We start from the raw sequence: 26,954 nt of genomic DNA on the forward strand, positions 1-26,954 counted from the left end.
CAAAAGTATAAATAATAATGAAGCACACAAATGCACGTTAACTACAAACGTACATGTAGCAGCACTTAGAAGTTTTAACCTACATTTGAATATATTCAAATATTCACTTATTTTATTATAAACTCTATTAAACACTATTTTTTATAATTTTACAGCCCAATTGTATACAGTAAGTGACTGCTATATTAATTACACCTACCTCTATGTATTTCTGTGTAATCAACTGCTCAATCAATTGCACCATTACAGTATACAGTATAGCTCCAACCAATTGCCTGTATGAAATTCAAAAGGAAAATGTACAGTAGATGTAAGTGTTACTGTATAACAAATTATGTTTGGTGTCAGATTGCTGGCATGAATGCCTCAAGACCTACAACCTTAGTACTACTCTCTTGTATAGTAATGTTATGATTGTAATTAGAATGTGTCATTGAACACGTAATATTCAGTTAATGCCGGTCCTATAGTTAGAAAAAGTCTGTTGACGACAGGAGCAGAAAAATTCTAACGTCATATATAAATATATATCTACTCTATATATATATATATATATAAAATCCTAAGCCTAAAAGTGCAACGATTTTGTGCAACAATTTTACATTTTTTGTCACGCTTTAAATTGAGCTTATTTTAAAACCTACATAAATATGTTTGGTATCATTCATTTCAGAATTTATCAAACTTTAATGTGATGTTGTTAGATTTTCAGATTCTTATTCCATGTTTAAATTATAAACTAAAAAATATTGAGAACTCATGTCCCACTAGACAAGACTTTGTGCCGAAAGATTTAAGCACACCTGGGGCCACAAATAAAAGACAGAGTAGGACAGCTGCTGTACAAGCTTTTAAATGTTCGAAGTGCCGTGCAAGATGCAGATCACGCGTCATGGCAGCAGCAAGCCAGCAGCTGATCGAGCAAAGAGGAGGTAAAAAAAAAAAATTATTTGTTTTCCATTGTATCACTGTTTAAGAGGGGGCATGTTCAGCCTCTCTCTTCACAATGCGAGTGACAGAGACATGAAGTTGCTGGCGCAGAGTGCAAGCCGGAGGGGTTGGTGAGCAAAGCTAGCAGGGGTGAACCCTGTAGTGTGTGTATATAAATATATATATAAATATATATACATAAATATATATGCTGAGTAAGCAATGGCCCGCAGCTACATTTAACAGTTGATTACAGCAAGACTCATTTAGCATGTAGTAAAAGTAATAATCCGGGGTTTCTGTAATTAGCACTTTAAAAGGTGTTGCAGGCATATAAAGTCTGTTTGCATATGCATTTATAATACATTTATACCATACCTTTTTTTAAATCATCAGAACTACTCTGGGCTACTCTCTGCTAGAAGGACTCATGTTGCTGAAGTGCTCGCATCATTTGTGCATTAGCAGCTAAGCGACTGTCTTTCTTAGCTTTTCTTTTGTCGGTGTACTGGCCTCGCTTGTGTATCGTCAGAGCTGGAGCCCACACCCCGAGACTACGTTTCACTTCCGGGCAGGACATACACACACACTTCCACGCGTAGAATGCTGACAGTTGCCTCCAGTTCACCCTTTGGTGGTCGTTTCGAGTGTCAACTGGTTGATAACATGCGTACAAGACTGCAAGATCACCCCCCACCCTACCCAGAAGGGGGTGGGTTGGGGCCGATTTCACCCTACAGTATTTTTTGTCGACCAATGAGGAACATGTGTACCAAGTTTCATGAAAATCGCTCCAGCCATTCGGACATGATGCTGGAACATACATACACACATTGACTTTTATATATATATATATTAGATAGATAGATATAGATACAGATATATACATATAGATAGATAGATAAAAGTATTAAGCTTAAACTAAGACAAATATGTTTTCTTGAAAGCTTGACACCATACAGTATGAAATAATGAGTTTTCAGATGAACCACATACTGTATTAGTGTACAGATCACTTTAGCCTGAATTTTTTTCAACAAGAAAAATGTTATTATATGTAAGAAGCAGGGAGTAAGAGCCTATCCTGGCAGTACTGGGCTCAATGAGGGAAAAGAGCCTGGACAGTGTACCAGTCAATCACATGGTTCATTCACGTACACATCCACACTCACACTGGGACTAACAAATCCTACAAGGCTTTGGGAATGTTGGAAGAAAACTAGAATACCAGGAAAAAACACACAAGACAAAGAGAGAACATGCACATTTCGCAGGGACAATTAGGTGCTAGACTTGAATTGAGTACACTGGATCTGTAAAGTGGCAATGCTAATCAGTCTCCACTACTGTGACACCTAAGCTAAGGATATATTCTGCAGAATTCCATTTGCCGGCAGCAGTCCTCCAATTGCCAACTGCAGATCTCCATTGGCCAGCCACATATTTCCCTTAGCCAACTGCAGTCCTTTTTTAGCCGGTTGCTGATCTCACTTGCCAGGCTGTAGACCACTACTGGCTAGCTACAGATCTTCACTGGCCAGCTGCAGACTTTTATTAATTAGTTGCAGATATCAATTGGTCAGCTGCAGTTCTCCATTGGCCAACTGCAGTCCTCCATTAGCTAGCTGCAGGTCTCCATTGGCTAGCTGCAGACCTTTATTAGTCATCTGTAGATATCTATTGGGCAAATGTACTTTTCTCTGGGTCAGATAAAGTTCTTCTTGAATGGCTAGCTGCAGTTCTCCATAACCCAGCTACAAGTCTGCATTGCCCAAATGCATGTGTTCACTGGCCAGCTGCAGAAGTTTATTAGTCATCTGCAGTTCACCACTGATCAGCTACAATTCTGCTCTAGCCAGCTTCAGGTCTTCATTGGCCAAATGTAGTCCATTACTAGCTGTAGGTCTGCTAGCCATCTGCAGATTTTCATTGGCCAGCTGCAGAATGTAGCTTCAGTTATCAATTGGCCAGCTGCAAATCTCATTTGACCAGCTGCAGCACTCCACTGGCCAACTGCAGTCTTCTATTGCCCAGCTACAGACCTTTATTAGCCAACAAGACCATTTTCCATCAACGATCTTATTAGTGATAGGAAAATCGATTTTATTGCATTAAGTGAAACGTGGCTTAGCTCTGATGGTGCGACTGTGTTAATCGAATCTGCACCTCTGAATTACAGCTTTGCTCATGCGGATCACCAAGGTAAGAAAGGCGGCGGTTTAGCAAACATTTACTTGAGCTGGTTAAAGTCTAAAGATGATGGCTTTGACACATTCAAGTCCTTCAAGTATCTGGACATTGTTATTCATGGAGTTTCTCAGTCTCTAGTATTGTCTGTATGTAGACCTCCTAAATACAATGCATCTTTCTTTGAGGAATTCTCAGACTTGGTGTCAATTATAATTATGAACTATGACACGTTCCTAATAGTTGGCAGCTTTAATTTTCATATATCAATATATATCAACCCTCCACCTGTGTCCGTGACCCAATACCAACAAGTTTTTAAAAGAAGTATCCGACGTGCAAATTGACAGTATTCTTGACATAGTAAACTCGTCATTAGATACTGTCTTAAGACTGCTGTAGTTAAACCCCTGTCAAGAAAAATAAACTTGACTACTCTGTTTTTGAAAAGTTTAGAACCATTTCTAACCTGCCTTTCTTAAGTAAAATCCTAGAAAAGGCAGTCATTATGCAGCTAAATGACTACATCAATAAACATGCTATTCTTGTTAACTTTCAGTCAGTTTTCAGAACAAATCACAAAACAGAAACTGCACTCATTAAAGTAGTAAATGACTTGTAGGTAAATGCAGACAGAGACCATTTATCTGTTCTCATCCTCTTAGATCTGAGTGCCGCATTTGATACCATTGATCACAATATTCTTAGAAATTGCTTTGGTCAATGGGTGGGCATCACTGGCAGTGTCTTAAATTGGTTTGAGCCCTACCTGGCAGGTAGAAGGTTCTTTGTTAGTTGTGGTGATTATACTTCAAAGACCCATGATATTCTATATAGTGTTCCACAAGGATCTATCCTGGGTCCACTGCTCTTTTCAATCTACATGCTTCCATTAGGTCAGATTATCTCAAGGCATAACATGATTTTCTCAAACTAAATAAGAAGAAAACAGAAATTTTAGTGATTGGCAAAAATTAATATAATAAGGGTATTAGAAAAAAATTTGGGTGGCATGGTGGCGCAGTGTGTAGCGCTGCTGCCTCGCAGTTAGGAGACCTGGGTTCGCTTCCTGGGTCATCCCTGCGTGGAGTTTGCATGTTCTCCCTGTGTCTGCGTGGGTTTCCTCCAGGTACTCCGGACATGCAGGTTAGGTGCATTGATGATCCTAAATTCTCCCTAGTGTGGGTGTGTGTGTGTGCCCTGTGGTGGGCTGGCGCCCTGCCCAGGGTTTGTTTCCTGCCTTGTGCCCTGTGTTGGCTGGGATTGGCTCCAGCAGACCCCTGTGACCCTGTAGTTAGGATATAGCGGGTTGGATAATGGATGGATGGTAGTAAATTTGATCCATTAAGATTAAAAGTCAAGACAGAGGTAAAGAATTTAGTGGTAACTATTAACTCTGACCTAAATTTTAAATCACATATTAATCAGATTACTAGGACTGCATTTTTTCACATAAGAAATATAGCAAAAGTTAGACCTCTTATAACTTAGAAAGATGCTGAGAAATTAGTTCACACTTTTGTTTTCAGTCAGTTGAATTACTGTAACGCACTCCTCTCAGGACTACCCAAAAAGACATCAATTTATTGCAACTCGTGCAGAATGCAGCTGCTAGAATCTTAACTAGGAAAAGAAAATCCAAGCACATTTCTCCAGTTCTGATGTCACTACATTGGTTACCTGTGCCATTTAGAATTGACTTTCAAATAATGCGTATGGTTTACAAAGCCATAAATAATCTCGCTGCAACCTATATTTCAGAATGCTTTTCACTTTACACTCCAAATTGTAACCTTAGATTTTCAAATGACTGTCTGCTTATAATTCCAACAGCTAAACTTAAAAGAAGTGGTGAGGCAGAGTTCTGCTTTTTTGCACCTAAAATCTGGAATATCTTACCAATAGAAATTCACCAGGATAATAACCCCTACTTTCCCTGCTGTTCTTTTTCTGGGTTTCTGTGGTGGCGATCTGTGCCGCCACCACCACCCGATCAAAGCATCATGCTATCCCTACATTGATGGATTGAAGGCCAGACTTCCATATGACCATCATCATCAAGTTCTTCTATGTGAAGCCTGAAAACCATGAGGACTGATTGAGATCATTTATGTTAGGTAGAATGCCTAGAGGGGGCTGGGCGATCTTGTGGTCTGGAACCCATGCAGATTTATTTTGTTTTTTTCTCCAGCCGTCTGAAGTGTTTTTTTTTTGTTTTTCCGGTCCTCCCTGATAATCGGAAAATATTTTTATTCTATGTTAATTAGTATTGCCTAATTTTATTTTTAGATTTTGTCTTTTTTCTCTTTCTTCATCCTGTAAAGCTATATCATTTGTATGAAAATATGCTATATAAATAAATATTGTTGTTGTTATCTGTAAATACCAATTAGCCAACTACAGATCTCCCTTGGCCACCTGCAGGTCTCCAGTAGCCAGCTGCAACAACAACGTTTATTTATATAGCACATTTTCATACAAATAATGTAGCTCAAAGAGCTTTACATGATAAAGAAAGAGAAAAAGACAAAGCAAGAATTAAAATCAGAGAACACTAATTAACATAGAATAAAAGTAAGGTCAGATGGTCGGGGAGGACAGAAAAAAAAAACTCAGACGGCTGAAGAAAAAATAAAATTTGCATGGGTTCCAGGCCGTGAGACCGCCCAGCCCCCTCTAGGCATTCTATTTAACATAAATGATCAGTCCTCATTGTATTCAGGGTTCTCATGTGAACTTCTGACCTTTAATCCATCAATGTAGGGATATCATGGTGCTTTGATTAGGTGGTGGTGGCGCAGGTCACCACCACAGAAAACCGGAAAAAGAACAAAAGAGTGTAGGATGATGCAAACATCATTAGACCTAAGTTGCAGACCAAACCAGACCAGAAACCAAACAACATAAGAAGACAGAGAGCCACCTGGTCGCTTATTTTTTGGTTGTATTATTGTACCAACTTTCAATGTACTCTAATTTTGGGCACTTTATCTATAATGCATGAATAAATGTGTAACATTCCCTCCTGCCTGTTCTGGTACTCTAACTGGCTGCAGTTACATATGCAAAAGAGAGAGGGAAGTGTTGAACTACATTAGCAATCAACCCAACAATGTAGTAATTATATAGGATATCAGGAATAATACATAATACAGAGTCTAAAGGGGAGAAAATAGTCACCTTAGGACCCTGCTACAACAAAACAGCAGCGAAGCTATAACAAACCTCCTATAACTACTGAGTTGGCAATATCACTACTGAACAACAGGTTAAATTTACTGATAGCTTGACTAAAAGTGCCTAAAGTTGGTAAAATTGTGAAAAACTAAGCCGGCTGATTATTTTTTTTTTTCTTAAAATATACTTATTTTAATTTTTCTCCTCCTTTCTTTCTCCCTCAAAATGCACAGTTGAAAAATCATACTCACTTTGTACTTAACATGTGAAATGTCAAACATATATATAATATCATACATACATATTGCACATAATCTCAGTTGATGTTTCTGTTGTTTTGTAGCTCTCCATTCCATTCTTGCCTACTTTTTTGATTTCGATCATTAACTATTCACTGTTTTTGGCTACTTAGCCCCATCCTTATATATTAGTTTTTCGTTGGTACCTTCAATACGGCTAAGGTGGAGATAAAATAATTATTTAGGCCTAGGGCCCCTACCTTCTAAGTCTCCTCATGGTTTGTGACTATATCTGTCAGAAAACAACAGAATCTATTTTCCGATTTCTCATAACTTTTCAGGTCTCCAGGTGGCAAAAATCTGTATATAGACTCTCTAACACAGACAGCTTTATTGATGAACATGGTCAATAGTAAACAACAAAACCCTGCATGGGAGTTGAATACAACATTAAAAATGACAATAATAGAGATAATCAATCTCTTCCTCAAACCTTTCGCCAAGCACTAATCACTGTTTTTTTTTGACTTATTACAATGTGCATCATACAGACCAATTTCACTTCTGAATAACGACGTTAAAATACTCTCTAAAATCATAGCCAGAAGGATGGAGAAAGTGCTCCCCTTGGTAATATCACAAGACCAAACTGGATTTATTAGGGGCCGGCACTTATCTTCAAATCTTCGACGCCTGTTTAATGTAATATACTCACCAACTAAACTAAACACCCCAGAAATAATATTATCATTGGATGCAGAAAAAGCATTTCACATGATTGAATTGAAATACCTTTTTACTACATTGGAGAAGTTTGGGTTTGGCCCGAACATTTGTGCATGGATTAAATTACTGTATACTAACCCAGAAGCTTCAGTTTGCATCAACAACATTTGCTCAGACTACTTTAAACTAGAACGTGGCGCTAGACAAGGATGCCCCTTGTCACCGCTGCTGTTTGCAATTGCCATTGAACCACTGGCAATACATTGTCGAAATACTGATCAGATAAAGGGGATTAGCAGAGAAGGACTGGAACAGAAAATCTCATTATATGCAGATGATATGGTACTGTATATTTTTGGACCCAGAAAATTCTGTGCCTGCAGTCTTAGCAGCACTCACAGAATTTCAAAAGATCTCTGGTCTCAGAATTAATCTGAATAAAAGTGTACTCTTTCCAGTGAATTCTCAAGCATATAATATTAGATTAGATACACTACCTTTTATCACTGCAGAACAGTTTAAATACCATGGGTTAAACATTACAAGTAAACATAAAGCTCTATATCAACAAAATTTCATTGTCTGCATGGAAAAAATTAAACAAGACTTGAATAGATGGTCAACCCTTCATCTCACACTAGCTGGAAGAATTAACACTGTTAAGATGAATATTCTTCCTAAGCTCCTTTTTTATTTCAAAACATCCAATATACATTAATAAATCATTCTTTAGCAATTAGATTCAACAATAACCTCATTTATTTGGAATTCAAAACATCCACGCATCAAAAGAGCGACCCTACAAAGACAAAAGGCAGAAGGCGGCATGGCTCTACCTAACTTCCAGTTTTATTACTGGGCAGCAAATATACAGGCGATAAGAACCTGGACACAAATAGAAGAACATACACAGGCTTGGACCGCAATAGAAGTAAAATCCTGCAGTACTTCTTTGTATTCCTTGCTCTGTGCTCCAATAAACACACGTTATCGGCAATATACAAATAACCCAATTGTGCTCCACTCACTTAGAATCTGGAACCAATGTAGAAAGCATTTTAAGGCGAGAAGCTTCTATCTGTGGCACCTCTGCAAGAGAACCACCTCTTTCAACCTTCACAAACATATGCAGTTTTTAATATCTGGAAAAAATTTGGAATTAACTTGCTTAGAGATCTTTATATAGACGACGTCTTTGCATCCTATGAACAATTACATTCCAAATTTAACATTCCAGCTACACATTTCTTTCACTATCTTCAAATCAGGAACTTTGTTAAACAGAACCTTCCAGATTATCCTCATCTTGCACCCTCATCCATGCTGAAAAAAATATTGCTCAATCTCAAGGACTTAGACTCCATCTCTACAATATATAAAATCATTTTACAATCCCTCCTTTCAAAGATCCAAGAGGACACTGGGAAAAAGATCTCTCAATTAATATATCAGAAAAGGAGTGGAAAGTAGCAATGCAGAGAATTCACTCGAGCTCCATATGCACAAAGCATACAATTATACAACTTAAAATTATATATCGAGCACATCTGTCTCGACTAAAACTCTCCAAAATGTTTCCAGGGCATGATCCAACCTGCGAACGTTGCAACCAAGTCCCAGCCTCACTGGGTCACATGTTCTGGGCCTGCACCAAATTAACATTATTCTGGACCAAAATTGTATAATTACCTTACAGACAGCCTTGGACTCACAATCCCTCCTAACCCATTAACAGCTGTGTTTGGAATACTTCCAGAGGGCTTAAAGTGGAGAAAGACAAACAAATTGTGATTGCATTCACTACACTTTTGCACGCAGACTTATTCTGATAAACTGGAAGAACCCAAACTCTCCTCTTTTAAGTCAGTGGGAAACCGATGTGTTATATTATTTGAAATTGGAAAAATCAAATACTCAGTTAGAGGATCCGTACAGACTTTTTTCAAAACATGGCAGGATCTAATCAGTAATATTTTAAAATAAGTTCATAAAGCACAGAGAATTTATTAATTTAGGTATGTTTACAAGCCTTGAATTTAACGCCGTTTGGCTTGCTCTCTCTCACAGGGGTGGGGATCGATCTGTTCTTAACTCAATTTTTCTTTTTGTAAAAACTTGATTGCTTTGTATGGATTGCAATAAAATTTATAAAAAAAAAAAATGACATTAATAAGCATATTGTCTTAGAGCAGGATATGATGTGTGCTGTAGACATAAATCACAAACCTTAAAAATTACCTATAGGTTCATCACAAACTACACTATGAGCTACATTACTTCAGCAAAGAAAAACAAAGCTTGAAAAAACATAAAAAAGTCCAAGTCCACATAATGTAAGACAGAATACATTAATATTATATTTGCAAAATGCAGCAGCTTAAAGGACAAACTCTATAAAACACAGAAAACATAAAGAAGCCTAAATTAATTTGTCAATTTAAACTGGAATGTCTTCCAAGGCTATATGACATATGATTATTTAAAAAATATGCTGGTTCTCTCAAACTCAAATTTAACATGCCATGTAAATAAAAAAAGCAAATGTTAAGTTTTTCCATTTGTGATAGAAAACTAAACTATATCATGTGTTTTTAACTTACACTAGATCTAGTAAAAATAACAGTGAAATTAGTATATACAGGAATAAAACTGATGTCTTTGTGAAATACATAATAAACTAAAGCAAAAAATACAACATGAAGACAAACTAAAACTAAACTGAATTTTCAAAGTAAGATCATAAATAATACAGAAATCAAAATTAGTATAATAGTATATTAGTATTACTATAATAACAATAATACATCATACTACAAAGCAAAACGGATGACAGTGTCTGTTACTAAATCCTAAGCCCAGAGCTGACCTGTGGCAATTTTTTGGTGTGTACAAACAAAAACAAATTTGGACCTTTGTCTGAAAGAAAAAAAAATTAAATAATTTTGCATTTTTATATCATATAAATAAATAGTTTCCATTCTGATAAAAACGGCAAAACTACAAGATCACATAAGATTTACAATTAGGGTGGCAACAACAAACAACCTCACTACTGAAAAAAGCAATGTAAAAATGCAATAATACTTTGCCACTTAGTGCCAGTAACCACAGCAGCGGCATGCTACAATATGAAATAAGAAAATTGCAATGACTGTGTGTTTATGATGATGCTTTAAATAATTTAAATTTGTAGTCTGATAACATAAAGAACATAATGAAATAGTAGATCCTTCCAGTTTTGTGTGGACCAGTAAAACACCCTTCATGGCCCGGTGTCTGGAAACCTCTGTTAAAAAAATAAATTAATTAATTTAAAAAATTTTGCATTACTTTGTCACAGAAGATGATGGCATGTGAAACCTTTAAAAATATCGCATCACTGCGATGTGGAAAATATGACATTTGTATTGCCTATGAGAGAAATGGATGAAGAAAAGCACTACCACTTTTGTATGTCAGCATTTAAGGTTGATGATATGCTTCACTCTATCAAACATTGAAACGCAAACATTGATCCTGTTGGATCTGCAATGCCTCTTGCAACGGTAGAATCCCCACTTATGTTCTCTGAAATTTTCTGGTTGCATGGATGTATCTGTCTCAAATTTGATCCGATTTCATCTGGCATGTTTCCACATCTACTTTCAAAGTGCTGGCTATTTGATGCCAGGTATTATGACAGGCATGTTTGTCATTATGGAGATGTTGATAGTAAAAAATTATGTCAACGTCACATACCAAAACTTGTAAACACATGCCACCCAACTTTTTGCTCGTACTGCAACACATGTAAGTATCTCATTCATTTCTGACGACGTGCTCAGAAGACAAGTCAAAAGAGCTTTGGGAACACGTTGCAGACATGATGCTTGCACATAACCATTCTGAGCGTCAAGTATAAATCTGGCCTTAGGCAATGAGTATCTGTGCAGTAGTAAAATGATTCATTTATCTACATGAACAACTTCAACAGCCCACATCACATCTACTTCTTTAGTACTGTGTCAGAACTTTCTGCTTCAAGTCCAACAATAAAGTAAGAACTCACCCTCCGGAATATCATAACCTAATGTGACTAACGTCATATGTAAACAAAACGGCGAGTAGTCTTTCAGCTTATAACCTAATGACTCTTCCTAATCTTCAGCCTGCTAGAAAGTGCTGTGATTTTCAGATAATTCACTGATGTGCATAACATCTAGCTCTAACCAGCATCCTTTGATTTCCATATCAAACAAAATATATAGAATACAGAGAAACATAAGCACATTATATATGAGGCAGACCTGCTGGTCCACAGATCAGTTGTGGTTGAAAAGGAAGGCTTCTGTGTAAGACTATTAATTACATTACTTTTTATTTCAATGTAAAGTACAGGGATTTCAGTGCATAAGAAATAGTTTCTTAAAGAAAGAAAATATCTGTTATTCAGTTACTGCACAAGCTGCTGAAATAAAGTTTTTCAACAGTATATACAGGTACAGTACTTGATCCCTGCATATGTATTCTTCAACTGCCCTGTTTAATCTCTTGGCCTCTGGTGATTTTTTGTCATACTTTTTACGTTGTGCAAATACAGCTGGTAGGGTAGGCTATGACTGTAATTGTTAAGAACTGTTCATCTCTTCTTTCTGATAATAGGACAAACCATTTAGTTGTATTTGCAACATGTATATTTTAAGAAAATAAATGTTACCTACATCTTAAAAAATGTACAGTATTATGTCAGTCAAAACATAAACAATATTAAATAACATACAGCCATTGTAATCACGTTCGAAACCACTAAATAAAACTTTTAACCATTAAATTAAACGTTATAAATTATTACATAGCATTGTATAAATTATCACACAGCATTGTATTTTAAACAAAAAGTATTCTTTAAACATCTACTTATAAAGTAGATAAGAACAGAGCACATATTCATCACTTTTACATGCCTTTTATATATTATGTTAAATTTAGGACTGGGATTCGATTAAAAAAATTAACTAATTAATCACATAAATGTATATAATTAATCGTAATTAAATGCATCTAACATTAAAACATGTAATTATAAAATTAATACATTAATCATGAAGAAAATACACACACAATTACAAATTTAATGTAGAATCTACACAAAGGAATTAAAAAATAATTAATGGCATAATTTACACTTGTACAATGACCACAGAGAAATGGATGGAAAACACTGCTCTACCAACACCTTTGCTCCTTGCATGCTAAAAAAGATCTCTGCAGCTGCTATCTCACTTAGAAACTGACACTTTGCATTACCTGGATGGTTGTGTTGTGTTCTTTGCATACTGTAAGTTAGCGAAGATACTGCAAACCTGAATCATGGATAGAGATAATCATTAAACTTCTACTTCGTAAAATTTTGTCATTATATTAGCTGTAAGCTAGCTGGCAGACTAGTGAATTAAATACAGAGGTTCTAGAGACTTATTTTGGTTTTAGTGCCACTCAAAGATAACTTATTTAGCACTTACAGTATGTGATATAACATCGATTTGATCTTCTTACAGAAACATGAAATAAAAGAAAAAAAAAAGCATAATTTTTACCTTCACAACTTTTCTCTAGCATTACACCAGGGCTGTCATAAACACCCTCCCCACCCCATTCCATTCCTGTGCACCTATGTCAGTATGTATAAATCATGAAAATGAACACCACTGCTATCTATTAACATATGGAATATCATTATGAACAGTGTAATATGAAATGTTAAATGATTAAATAAAATTTTATTTCATAGAATTTTTAAAGATAGCATATAAATATAGTACTGGATATGTATGTAATTCTTTAGGTACACAATCTATATATATAATTCACTAAGGCAAGACAACCATGAAAAGCACGCCGGAAGGGGCGTGGATTCACTAAGCCGAGAAGTGAGGCACCTATGGCGCACGCAGGAAGGAGCCACGCCCACCAACTCCAAGCCCATTGGATATGACGACAACTCGCAGGGCCACGCCCACCAAGTCGGACGCGAGGACACAGAAAAAGTGGCGTCATTTAGATTTGTCTGTCGTGGAGGCCACATGCGGTGCAGGTCAGGTTAATGTCATGTTCATGTCATGCACCTCCGAGCTATGTTGACTGTTCATAGAGGCATGTTTCTCGCGGAGGTGAATCGCCATATGCAGCGTATGAAACGGTTTGCGAGGGGTATCTCATGGGATCTTTAAAACAATCCTTTACAACTGAGGTTAAAACACAATGAAGTAAGCAGTCTACGAGTTTTCGGTTACAACGCATGACCGCTTGCACCATAGCAAACTGTTTTACACACTACATACAGCAATTCCCATCCGCAACAAACATGCGTCTTCTTAGATGCTCTTGCAGGAACACGGAAGACTTTTCCTGCCCACCAACACTCCTTTTTCACCGGCCCGCGTCTACCCTCACTCTCTAGACATTCACACTGCCTGCCCATGTGCCCGGACGCAAAAACTCACCGACCACCCAGTTAGCCCCTTTCGTCTGTGCTAGGAGTCCACATGCACGTCTAAGCCACGTTGACTTTTCATTATTCTTTTCGGTTTCGACACCAACCGCGTCCACCATGAAAAACCATGCGAAAGGAACAACGAAGCCCCGCCCACAAACTCTACCCCTCCTCCCACGTGCTCAGGAACGCACCTCAGACCACTGCCCGCCAAATCAAACAGCTCATCAAACACACACTCACTCGCTTTGGTCTGTGCTGCGGTCCAAACCCAGCTGTGAGCCATGTTGATTATTCTTTTGCCCTCCATGGCTGCCGCTTCAAATGTATTTCAAGGAAACAACACTTCTTTCAATGTTATAGAAATTCCTGCTTCAGGTAACTGTTTGTTTCTGTCAGTTGGGTTTTTTTGGAGAAATGTCATTGATGAAACTGTTGCTCATAGCAAACTGTTTTACACGCTACATACAGCAATTCGCATCCGCGACAAACATGCGTCTTCTTAGATGCTCCTGCACTTTGTACACACCCCCCTCCCACCGTGGTCGGGTGTCTTGGTGGATTATATATAGAAAGGCAGCCAAAACCGCACAGAGCAATGAAAAGTCTACGTGAGTCACAGGTAGGGTTACCACTTTTAATGCAAACAAATAAGCGGTCGGCGTCCAAATTCTTAGAGGGACAAGTGGCTTTCAGCCACGTGAGATTGAGCATTAACAGGTCTGTGATGCACTTGTATGTCCGTTACTGCACGCACGCTACACTGAATGGATCAACGTGTGTCTACCCGGTGTGGGTAAGCCGTTGAACCCCATTCGTGATGGAGACCGTGGCTTGTAATTGTTCCTCACGAACGAGAAATTCCCAGTGCGTGCGGGTCATACGCTCGCACTGATTACGTTCCTGCCCTTTGTAACCCATCCCCCCCCGGTCGGGTGACTTGGTGGATTATATATAAAAAAGCACCCAGAACCGCAAAGAACAATGAAAAATCAACGTGGAAACCGACTGAGGCGGTGTTTGGAAAATTACCAGTCAACGTGACTCACAGGTGCGTGTGGACTGTACAAAGACAAAAGCGACTCAGGTATGGAGTTGGGGGCGGGCACATAAGCGGGTAGTGCGTACTGAACGAGCGCCATTCAACCCCGTCCTTCGCTTTGAAAGGAGAAGGCGCTCCTCTGGTTTTCAGTCATGGACAATTGTATGTTGCTTCGTAGCGTACATTGTTGCAATGTTACTTTTCTTGGTGGTTTATTAAATTACGGATTTTTCAAATGTTTATTTTTTCCTCCGTGCTTAAAAATCATTTAAAAAGCGGCCTGATTATGCGGCGTATGCTACGCCACGGGTTGGCTAGTTATTTATATTACTGTTTCATAAAGTTAAAAAAATAAATGAAAATGTACACTAACTGGGGAAATGATGCACCAAAGGGAGACATTTTATAGCATAGCATGTCTGGAGTAACCTTATGCCAATATTAGTGCAAGACAAAAAAAGACTGTTCTTTTACAATCTAATGTCAGTGTTTGTTTTCAAATAAGAATTTTTTCATAAATTATATTTGAATAGTGATATTTGACCTGACAGTTTTAATATAAATTCAATCACTGAAACAAACACACTATCAGTTTTAGGACATATAGACTATATGCTACTTAATTGCTTGTGAACATTCAAATTTACATATACCAAGTAGAAGCCTGTGTGGGCTAATGGCAAAAACTTTTTTCCCTAGCCAGCTCTTCATTTTGTTTGTGATGTGGATGTAAGGCTGCCTTGGCCATTCTGTCTGTCCCTTCTTTTTCCACATCCACAGCCACTTCAACAGAGGCAAAACCTTTTGAGACAAGTAACAGAAGTTGCTTTCTGATGTGTAGAACCTTGGTAAAAATGATATTCGACAATTTGCCCCGTGAGCACATTTATACTGGTGTACTGTGAACTACTCTTTAACATCAATTTATTTCTTGTGTAGCCCAAAATCACACAAGGAATGCCACAATGGGCTTTAACATGTCATGTTTTTGACATAGGATACAGAGGATTCAGAGAAGAGAAACAGAATAGAGGGAGGATTTGTAACAGTTAATGCAGTAAATACCATACCTTATTTGAAGACAAATGCTGACAATCTATTTTAAATGAACAGTCTTTTTTAAAATCTTGTTTTAATATCAGCATCATATTATGCCAGACATACTACATTGCCATACTTCTGCATTTTGCATATTATTTCCACAATCAGAATTTTTATCATTTTCAATTGTTAGTTTGAATTGTCATTTATAAAATGGCCAGATTTTTCTACCATACTACTCTGCTTTTTGTTTAATGGGTGTACTAACAACTGCTTTTAAACAAGTCTTTAGTGCCTTAAAAATACATTTTGCCCAGATCCACTTCTGTTTCACTCTTGAACCAGAGATCCTTGTTTTGCTGTTGCTTTGTATTAAAACAGTTAAGCATCCACCATAGCAAACAATACTTGGTTTCCTTTCTCATTAATCATAAAGAGAAATAACTAACATATTTATGATTCAAATAAATCAACATTTAAAGAGCATTTTCAGGGTCAGGAACGTTCGGGTCATGAACATGTCGAACCACGTACAAATCGGGTTACGACCAAAAAGTTCGGAAACTTTTGCATCTGTTCATGACCACACACTCGCGTGTCAAATAAGCGAGTTTCCCTTCCGGTTTGTATGCGCCAATAATTTCTGCACATATTCAGTCTCTCCCTGTGCATTCTTTGTGCAGCGAGCGAGAGAGAGAGAGAGAGAGGAGAGAAGAGAGGGCTGGCCGCTTAAGGCCAAGAAGGCAGTTAAAGAATGCACCGGGCTTGTTTTTAAAAAGACTGATTCGAGTTGTATTTAATGAAGACTTTTTTCTATTGAATTTTAACCTCCACTTCACTTCTGTTTACAGTGATCGGTTCGTAGCATGCATTGTTGCAATGTTACTTTTCTTGGTTGTTTATTAAATTACGGATTTTTCAAATGTTCATGTTTTCCCTGTGCTTAAAACTCATTAAAAAAAAGTGTTTACAGCGATCAGTTCATAGTGGGCATTGTTGTAATGTTACTTTTCTTGGTTGTTTATTAAATTACAGATTTTTCAAATGTTCATGTTTTTCCCTGTGCTTAAAACTCATTAAAAAAAGTGTTTACAGCAAGCGGTTCGTAAGGCTATAGCGTGAATTCTTGCAATGTTACTTTTCTCTGTTCAAGGTTTTCTCAGTGTTATTCAATGTTTTTACATTTAGTTTAATATTACGCTGTGCATTCTATGGTGTAATTAACTATTTTTGTGCTTAAAAATATTTTAAAAAATATATTTAGATACAAATCGTACGGTCTGGAATGGATTAATTGTATTTACATACAATCCTATTGGGGAAATTACAAGGTTTAGTTATAGAAAAAATGTGATTAGATTTTTTAACAGATTTGCATTTAAAGCAGACTAATAAGAAAAGTAAATATTTGTGGCATTGCAGATTGTATATATTTTGGTAGATTCACACGTATACTGTACAGTAATACCTAATGTATTACTGTATTTGGAACCTGATGGCTTAATACATAATTCCTAAATCAAAGGTAAAATGAAAAATAAGTATTAAGCTTTGATGTGTTATATTTTGCTGCATCTGTAAACGGGGAAAGAATCCCATTTAATTAATCATGTACATTATTCATTGACCACCAGTGCCCTGGTCTAAAAACATATCAAATTGGGTTTACTGTGCACACTCGATCTACCTCCCACAATTTTCTTTTTTTTTTTAAACTATAACCTACAATTTTTGTAATTTCTTTAAAAACTGTGTATTAGTTTTTACTTAGTAGCAGAATATTTAAGTGAGGAAGTAATACTTAAAGATAATTTATAGTATAACATTTAATGCATTCAGTAACTCCATTTGTGAAAGGTGAACAAACACCCAGTGTTGCAATTTATATGAAAAATAGATTGGTACTGACATTCGATCTTTTGCACCCAAGGTCCAGGGTGAGGGTTACTGAAGTAACAAGTGCATTTACTGTGTTTAATCAGAATAATGTAGCCTTGCTAAACATCATTGGGTGCAGACTTAAAAAAAAAAAACATAGCCTAAGTAGGCCAAACCTTCAGGAAATAACTCAGCAAACAAGATCATAGGCAAACACAGCAACTTCTCTGCAAAAAACACGTTTTTGATGTCGTCCTACAGGTTGGGGTCCTGGGTTACTGCCCTTGCTATAATCCAGTTATGGTTTTACTTTAGAGGAAACAGGATGAACTACTGTATATTTAAGCTTTGGATCTTACTTACAGGTGTACTATACAAAGCAACCCTTTGACATATATTTTTTACGTTTTTTAGTTCATAATCCAATGTATGATTTTTTGGTGTTATCTTAGTGTATAATACATTATAATTTTAAGTTAGAATGATCAATAAATGTATAAATTAACATCAACAATAAGTTAAACGACAGATGGGAGCACTTTTAGTGTTAACTGTATTTGTACAGTCTGGATTCCAGCTACTTTATTAATTTTTAAGTCAGTTTATACATTTTTTGTATAGTCTTTGTATTTTTCCTTTTAAATTCAGAACCTCACTGAATTCAGTTTTACTTCCATTTTTTATACTTAGTTTTTGGACATTTACTTTTATTTTACCATGATATTTTATGTTTACATCAATGGAATTTTGCTTTTTTTTTTTTTTAAAGTTTTTTTATTAGGTTCCCATTGGAAAGACACAGCCATCTATTATTAGTGGGATGTACTCAGAGGTTGCAATACATGATGTCATTTGCAGACTGGTTCTGATGGAACTGCAGCATCCAAAGCATCCAACATTCTGAATAATCTCTTATCAAAAATTATTCATCTGTCTCATATTTTGTTTTGTTAGGGACCCTCTGCTAGTTTAGATTTTTGACCATACATTTTGACTTTAAAGTTTGCTTTGTGTTTTTATTTTAGTGCCTAAATATTGTGTACTGGTTTTGACCTTCTGCATGTCTTTTTGACCTTGATTTGTCCCAGTCCTAATCAAGATAAGAAACAGTATCATTCAGGTGTTGTAATTATAATCAGAGTTATCACTTTTGTCACTTTAGTGCAAATGCAATTTGTTTTTGCACTTATTTTAAATAATTAAATCATTGATGTCATTTTGTGTATGATTTTTGTTTGGTAAGGTTATCATCATTTGGGGGCATAGCCACATTGTTTACGGTTATTAAGACTGTTGGTGGTCATTTGAGAAGACAGCCAAATAATGTATTGTGTCACCTTGGCCTATCTATAAAATAGCACCACATAACAAATAAAAGATGGCACCACATAACTTCTGGCATCCATATGTAGGATCAAACTACTATTTACTTTTTCTCTTTCTTCCTGGTGTGAGGAGAGCTAAAAGGCACTTCCTAGAAGATTTAGAGCTAGGATATTTGCTTCGTTTCCTTGACTTACAATTGGTATTGTCTGCTTTCTCTCACTCTGTAATCTGATCCCTCTCTCAACATTTTCCTGGTTGCACTTGTGTGTTGTGCCTTTTTAGCAGTATTCTTAACTCCAGTAAGATCAGTTTTCTCTGCATTTTATTATACCTTGAACATTACCAGATACAATGGTGTACTGGCATGGTGCAGGCTGGCATGTCATGTGCCAGAATTACTAGGACGGATTGGGCTGCTCCAACAGACAGGTAGGGCAGATGACTGCCTTGTTCTTGTCAGCCTCATGTAATAAAATCACAGCAGGACTGACCAATCAGACTCAGATATGTAAGTGATTGTTTCATTTTATTTTTGCCCCAAAGCAGTATTACCTGTTTACTAATAGTTTGTATCAGTCTTTGGACTTTGGGATGGTTATCTGTATCCTAGACAAATCTGGAGCAAGTAGTGCTGCCAATATCTTATCTATATTTTGTTGGCAGAAGAAAATTATGAACCAGTAAAAATACATAAAATTGTTAAAAAAAAACAAACTCTGAAACAGCAGAACAACGTAATATTCTCAAGTCTGCTTAATCCAATTCAAGTTTATATGTGGCTAAGCCTATCCCTGCAGCTCTGTGTACAAGACAGGAACCAAATCTGGCTGTCAGGCCAGCACATTCAAGCCACAAAATGGAAACTTCAAAATCATCACAAATCTTTTACCCACCTTGATATTCCTACACTACATTGTTAGTGTATTGAATAATCTTGCTCAAGTGGAAGAATCCTCTAACATTTTGTGAGGTCTGTTTACAGGCACAGCCATTTTGTTGCATTGTCAGCATGTAATCAGCAAGCATGTAGCATCGTTACACCATTATTGTTTGACTAACTATAGAATGGTTGTTCAAGTTTCTGGAAAATGTGTTTCTGCCAATGTTTCTTTTTACCCCCTGTAGTTTTAATCAATATGAGGAAGCGTAACATAATTGGCTTTTCGTTAGCTGTCTGCATTGGGTATGGTTCTGGCTTTTAATGTTGTTTAAGATTTATGAATATTAACTCTTTCTCAAAGTTGTTGGATAGATTGTATTTTGATTGGGCTAATTTTTCAGCTTTCCTTTATAGAAATTTGTATTAGATTGCTGAATTATAACTCATATAATGCATATATCTTAAAATAAATAAAATTTAATTAAAATAAAAGTTTCAATTGAATATATAGCTTCTGTGTTGTTATCAATATGCCCTTCACTACAGTATCAATTCAGCAAGTTATATGAACAAAAATAATAGGCATGGCTGTATATTTACCAGGGTCCTAATGTATAAAACTTGCTTATGCTCTGTAAGTGTTCATAAGCAATTTCTTGTGCAAAACTTGGGATTATTAAAACACAAATATGATGTGAAAATTGGCTTAAAGTTATGAAAAGTTTCAACATTCCGTTAGCCCTACACAGATTTTTCTAGATGCTCCAGACAGCAGGGCAATAAAGTGAACAAAAAAATTCTCATTTCATTGCACATTTCAAAAATACATCAATCACATTCTGATATCCTGTCCATTCATTCACCCAACCATTTTCTAAACATGGTTGTTCTAATGCTATAATGGAACAGGGATTGCATGATTTTTGTGTGATGCTCTCTGTAACATAGGTTCTAGTGTAGCACACAACTCCAAGAGGATGGCTTTAAGGTGTCTAAATAGACTTATAAGCCTGTAATCATCATAAAAAGAACTCAGATACCATTAATGATAGTTAAATGGCAGAAAACACTGTGTTTTTAAGTTTGTCTACATATTACAATTGTGGCAAAATAAGCATTCTTTTTTTAAGAAGTTGGAAAATGTACGCATAAAGCAACATTCAGGTGTGACTTAATTTTAAAATTGGAGTATTTTCTGTTACTTATTTGTCTCATCAAAGAGACAGACATCACATTTTTTCTTATTTTTTAGATACTTTGTCACTGTGTAACATGTGAATTTAGATTTGGGTAGCATGCTGCTGTTTGCACAGGCAGGCATAAGTCACAGCCACACACACTAACTTTTAATCAGTCATGCTGACTACTGAGGATCTGTTTCCCAACAGGAGTGTCTTTTGGTTGTGTGACTGAGGAAAATACTGTATACAACAAATTCAAGTTGAAATAGCCTTGTGAGCTAAATCTGAAACAGTATACTAACCTGTAATTGAAACTGTACAGAGTATTTCTGTGTTTTAAGGATTGGCAATGTAAATGTGAGAGTTGCTTTGGACAGAAACGATTATAATATTTGTTCCATCCTCTAAACTCACTTATCTAAGACAGCGGGCAGCTGTACCTTATTTTAGCAATATTCTGGTACAGTAGCAGAAGCCTACAAAGAGCTTGTTTCACTACTAAACATTCATACAGAAACAAAGGACCATGTTCATAAGTAGCTTGTTGCAATAAGTGCACATCCACTGTACTCCCTCTATTCCCTTTTGTTTCCCTTTATAAATCAGATATTTTTGGCCACATGCCATTTTTACCTTTCTTGTACAAGCAAGGTTTCATACATAAGGCCCCAGAAGGTTTTCAAGTATATGTATTATGATGGGTTTCAATTATTTTCCTGCATACTGTGAAGTGAAAAATAAAATATCCGTTGCTAAAACTAGTAGATTTCCTAACCACCACTCACTAATTACTGTACTTTGGAAACATGTTAGTTTCAAACAAAACTCTTTTGATTTAAATTAACTGAACTGCATTTTTGTCCTGCTTATCATAAGCACCAGCATAAATGTTGGTAATTTACACACCAATAATAAAAGGTCAATTTTTTCAATTAAATTTACACTTCTAAAATGCTCATCTCTACTCTAAATGCCTTCTCTAAACTGAATGTATACATGTACATTGTCATGGACAAATATTCTATTCTAGTTTAAATTTTGATTTTCAGATGCTTTCAGGATCTCTGAAAATGGATTACGTTTTATAGATAATTGGAAAGATATACAGTATATTACAGAAGAGGCAACACACATCTTTGGATGACTTTTTCACATAAAACTGTATGTTAAAATCTTTTTTGTGAGATACAAAGTACTTAATACATGCTCAGTGCATTTAATTTTATTTTAAGAAAAAAAGCAAACTTTAAATCCTTTTTGTGTGCACTGAGCAGCAAATGAACAGCTTACTCTTTTTCATCTCAAAATTATAGACTAGTGCTGCCCATGTATAAAATGATGTGGAAAAGTGACATATCACATGGGGTAAGTCAGAAAATTCCAATAACATGTGAATGCTGCAAATATGCAGTCGTATTCCAAATGAAAAACCTGATGGAAGAGTGTAATCAAGTCAGTGTTGGCTTCCTACCATAATATAAGGGAAGAAAGACATTTAGCAATAGTAAACCAGGGTGTGTTTCACACATGCAGCAGTAAGAGCACAGTTACGGTTCTGATGAATTTTACTGTAAGATACTACAAAGCTTTAAGGGAATAATAATTTTGAGCTAATGTTTATGTCTCTAGAATCAATTTCCCCTATACTTTTCATTTAACACCTCATATAAGTTCATTCCTGAATTTGCAGAATTATTTTAAAAGAAGACTAGACACTATGTTTTGTAAAGCAAGGTGATACAGTTTTGATAATGATAAGAAATAGTAACAATGCTTCAACAACAGTCTTAAAAAATAAATAATATAAATCAAAATTTGAAAAATATAAACAAAATTTCTTCCATTATGGAAGAAAAACACATTATTGGCATAATAAAAGTACAGTATATGTACAAAAAGGAAAAATCACAGATCACAATGCCCACTTCCCAAGTATAACATTCAAGAAAAAAAAAATAAAAATAAAATATGCAGAAAACTACCTACACATTTAAAGATAAAGTTTATCTGAATGCTTTCAGCATGAAACAAAAGTACATCTACATGAAACTTTTTCCAGATGATTCCTCATAAGCGGATTCTTTGAAAGTATGAAATGGGTTTATCATTCCTCAGTTAATACCTGCTATATTTGATTTGGACCAATTTATAGTATGGATTGAAATGAATGTCATTAAGTGTGATCTGCCAGTTGTCTAATAAACTACTGACAGTATTACTGACCATAGTTGCAGGTGTATAAAAAAAGCAGACTTTCAAGTAATTTCAAATTCCACTCCTTTGGTTGATTTTATGCATCAGGTATGTTCAATATGTTATTTTGCACATGCATAAACATTGAAAGTGCAGCATCAATAATAACCAATAAAGGAGAATTCTATTTCTAGTAACACACACTCTCCAAGCCCAAAAGAACACATGTACACACAAGGATGTACATATGAGTTTTGGAACAGAATTATGCTATTAGAAAAATGTGTTGACCCCATGAAGAAACAAAACCACAACTTCCAAAATACCTATTTAAAAATAGTACATTCCATACAATGACTGTTTGCTTGTTTAAATAGTCCTAAATAAACATAGAACAGTTACAGTGTATAGCTTTTATTTCTTTTCCCAAACTTACTGACTATGAGTTAGATAAAACACAGCACATTTAAACATGATTTATTTTTTGTCTTTGTATTTTTTATTTAAGCACAGCAATATCTTACTATGGTTAATAACAATACTTAAAGAACGTATATTGTGATAACTTGGACTAAAAAGAAGTTGCCAAAGTGGCAAAGGGAGGTAAAGGACAATAATAAGAGCCCAGGAAGGCCCTAGGGCAGTGGTTCTCAAATTCAGTCCTGGGGACAACCCACGGCTACAGGTTTTTGTTCTAACCAGTTTCTCAATCAATCATTTTTACGTTTAATTAATTATGTTGTTTAGATGACCTATTTTTTCCCTTTATTGTGCTATATGGTTTTGAGACATGGACACTATCCAGCGACCTGAGATGAAGACTGGACTCCTTTGCTACCGTGTCTCTGGGGAGAATCCTTGGGTACTGCTGGTTTGACTTGTGTTGAATGAGGCACATCACTTGCATCATGAAGGAGCCTTAGTTATGGCACTATGGCCGTGTGGAAAGATTCCCTGAAGGGGATACTCGCAGGATACTCATTGTTGAGGACCCGAGTGGCTGGGCCAGGCCAAGGTGACACCCACATAACACCTGGCTATGACAGATAAAGGGTCATTTCCACAGGGTGGGATTGGACCGTGTGTCTGCCTGGGAGGGGTTGCCATCCAGGATTCCAAGCTGTTTCATTGTGTGGTGGGTGCAGCAACCTGCTGTACAAGTGCATGCTTCCCAACCTGACTTGACCCGATTTTACATTTAAAAAAGTGAGGTATCAGATTTACACTTATAGACATACAGTGCATCCGAAAAGTATTCAAAGCACATCACTTTTTCCACATTTTGTTATATTACAGCCTTATTCCAAAATGGATTAAGTTAATTTTTTCCCTCAGAATTCTACATACAACACCCCATAATGACAACGTTAAAAAAGTTTACTTCAGGTTTTTGCAAATTTATTAAAAATAAAAAAACTGAGAAATCACATGTACATAAGTATTCACAGCCTTTGCTCAATACTTTGTTGATGCACCTTTGGCAGCAATTACACACCTATCCATGGCCAGTTTCGCCCATTCCTCTTTGCAGCATCTCTCAAGCTCCATCAGGTTGGATGGGAAGCGTCCGTGCATAGCCTTTTTAAGATGTCTATAGAGATGTTCAATCGGATTCAAGTCTGGGCTCTGGCTGGGCCACTCAAGGACATTCACAGAGTTGTCCTGAAGCCACTCCTTTGATATCATGGCTGTGTGCTTAGGGTCGTTGTCCTGCTGAACGATGAACCGTCGCCCCAGTCTGAGGTCAAGAGCCCTCTGGAGCAGGTTTTCATCCAGGATGTCTCTGTACATTGCTGCAGTCATCTTTCCCTTTATCCTGACTAGTCTCCCAGTTCCTGTCGCTGAAAAACATCCCCACAGCATGATGCTGCCACCACCATGCTTCACCACAGGGATGGTATTGGCCTGATGATGAGTGGTGCCTGGTTTCCTCCAAATGTGACGCCTGGCATTCACACCAAAGAGTTCAATCTTTGTCTCATCAGACCAGAGAGTTTTGTTTCTCTTGGTCTGAGAGTCCTTCAGGTACCTTTTGGCAAACTAAAGGCGGGCTGCCATGTGCCTTTTACTAAAAAGTGGCTTCCGTCTGGCCACTCTACCATACAGGCCAGATTGGAGGATTGCTGTAGAGATGGTTGTCCTTCTGGAAGGTTCTCCTCTCTTCACAGAGGACCTTTGGAGCTCTGACAGAGTGACCACCAGATTCTTGGTCACCTCCCTGACTAAGGCCCTTCTCCCCCGATCGATAAGTTTAGATGGCCGGCCAGCTCTAGGAAGAGTCCTGGTGGTTTCGAACTTCTTCCACTTACGGATGATGGAGGCCACTGTGCTCATTGGGACCTTCAAAGCAGCAGAAATTTTTCTGTAACCTTCCCCAGATTTGTGCCTCAAGACAACCTGACTCAGAGGTCTACAGACAATTCCTTTGACTTCATGCTTGGTTTGTGCTCTGACATGAACTGTCAACTGCTTTCTCAATTTTTTTATTTTTAATAAATTTGCAAAAAAAAAGTAAATTTTTTTCACGTTGTCATTATGGGGTGTTGTGTGTAGAATTCTGAGGAAAAAATTAATTTAATCCATTTTGGAATAAGGCTGTAACATAACAAAATGTGGAAAAAGTGATGCGCTGTGAATACTTTCTGGATGCACTGTAGCTGTATTTTTTCCATATCCTTAAGTGCTTACTTTGTTTTGTTGATATTTAATCCACATTTGTGTGAATTTTGCTTTCTTAAATGTTTCTGAATACTGGCAATTAATAATGAGCCGGACAGACAACAGCGCAAGTGACTCTGTAAGGAACAACTACTCAGTGTTACCCAATTTTTTGTTTACTAGTAAACAGCTGTCTAAATAACCAGAACATGAAACAATAAAAAAAAATATAAGGAAAAATAATGAATTCATACCCAAATAAATTCTTGCTTCATTCAGTAAAAATATAGCATAATTGGCAAAAAACAGAAATTGTGAAGTAAAACTTGCTTAATTATAGTAGGAAACCAATTAAGAGAAGAAATGGGTTGGGACAAAAACTTGCAGCCACCTGTGAGGGGGTCCCAATACTGAACTTGAGAACCACTGTCCAAGGAGAAGGAAGAGAGAATGCACTGCTACTGATGGTAGTGATTGGCATGTCAGTATGAAAAAATGACAAACTAGGGGGAAACATGACATACCCATTTAAAAAGTACCCTGAATGTAATCACTCCTTGGGTACTGTTGAAAGAGTGAAATCAAGAGAAACAGCTACATTGTATGCAGAGAATTCTCTCAGAGCAATACATGGAAGCAAGTGGTTCATGTCAGGAATATACAGACACCTTCTCTTTATTACAACAGGCTGGATCCCAGATGGCTGCTAAGACTGCCTGGCCCTTTAAATGATGAGTTAGGGCTCAGAATGACAGAGATCCTAGTTTCAACTGAGAGAATATTTGGAAACCAATGTCAAATCTACATTCTGAGTGTCCTAGACACCAAAAATGATTCAAGGGATGACACTAATGGAAAAGGTGGATCTGATCTAAAGGCCACTTCCTGTTAGTAGCTGACTTAATACAGGACGAAAAGGGTAAGTCTCCACAGGACTAAGAGGTAAGCCTCTGCATACATTACTAGAGAAGATCAAATGAGTAAGCTAGCATACCAATAAATGTTTTATAGGTTAATTTGACAT

At 36.7% G+C, this 26,954-nt stretch overlaps 1 protein-coding gene across 3 annotated transcripts in view; it reads right to left on the bottom strand.

Moving 5' to 3' along the window:
• Positions 1 to 26,954, bottom strand: part of usp13 (ubiquitin specific peptidase 13) — a 263,677-nt gene that overhangs the window by 25,728 nt on the left and 210,995 nt on the right. The window lies entirely within an intron of this gene.

The sequence above is a fragment of the Polypterus senegalus genome, chromosome 1 (assembly GCF_016835505.1).
Source record: "Polypterus senegalus isolate Bchr_013 chromosome 1, ASM1683550v1, whole genome shotgun sequence".
In the NCBI taxonomy this organism is placed as follows: domain Eukaryota; kingdom Metazoa; phylum Chordata; class Cladistia; order Polypteriformes; family Polypteridae; genus Polypterus; species Polypterus senegalus.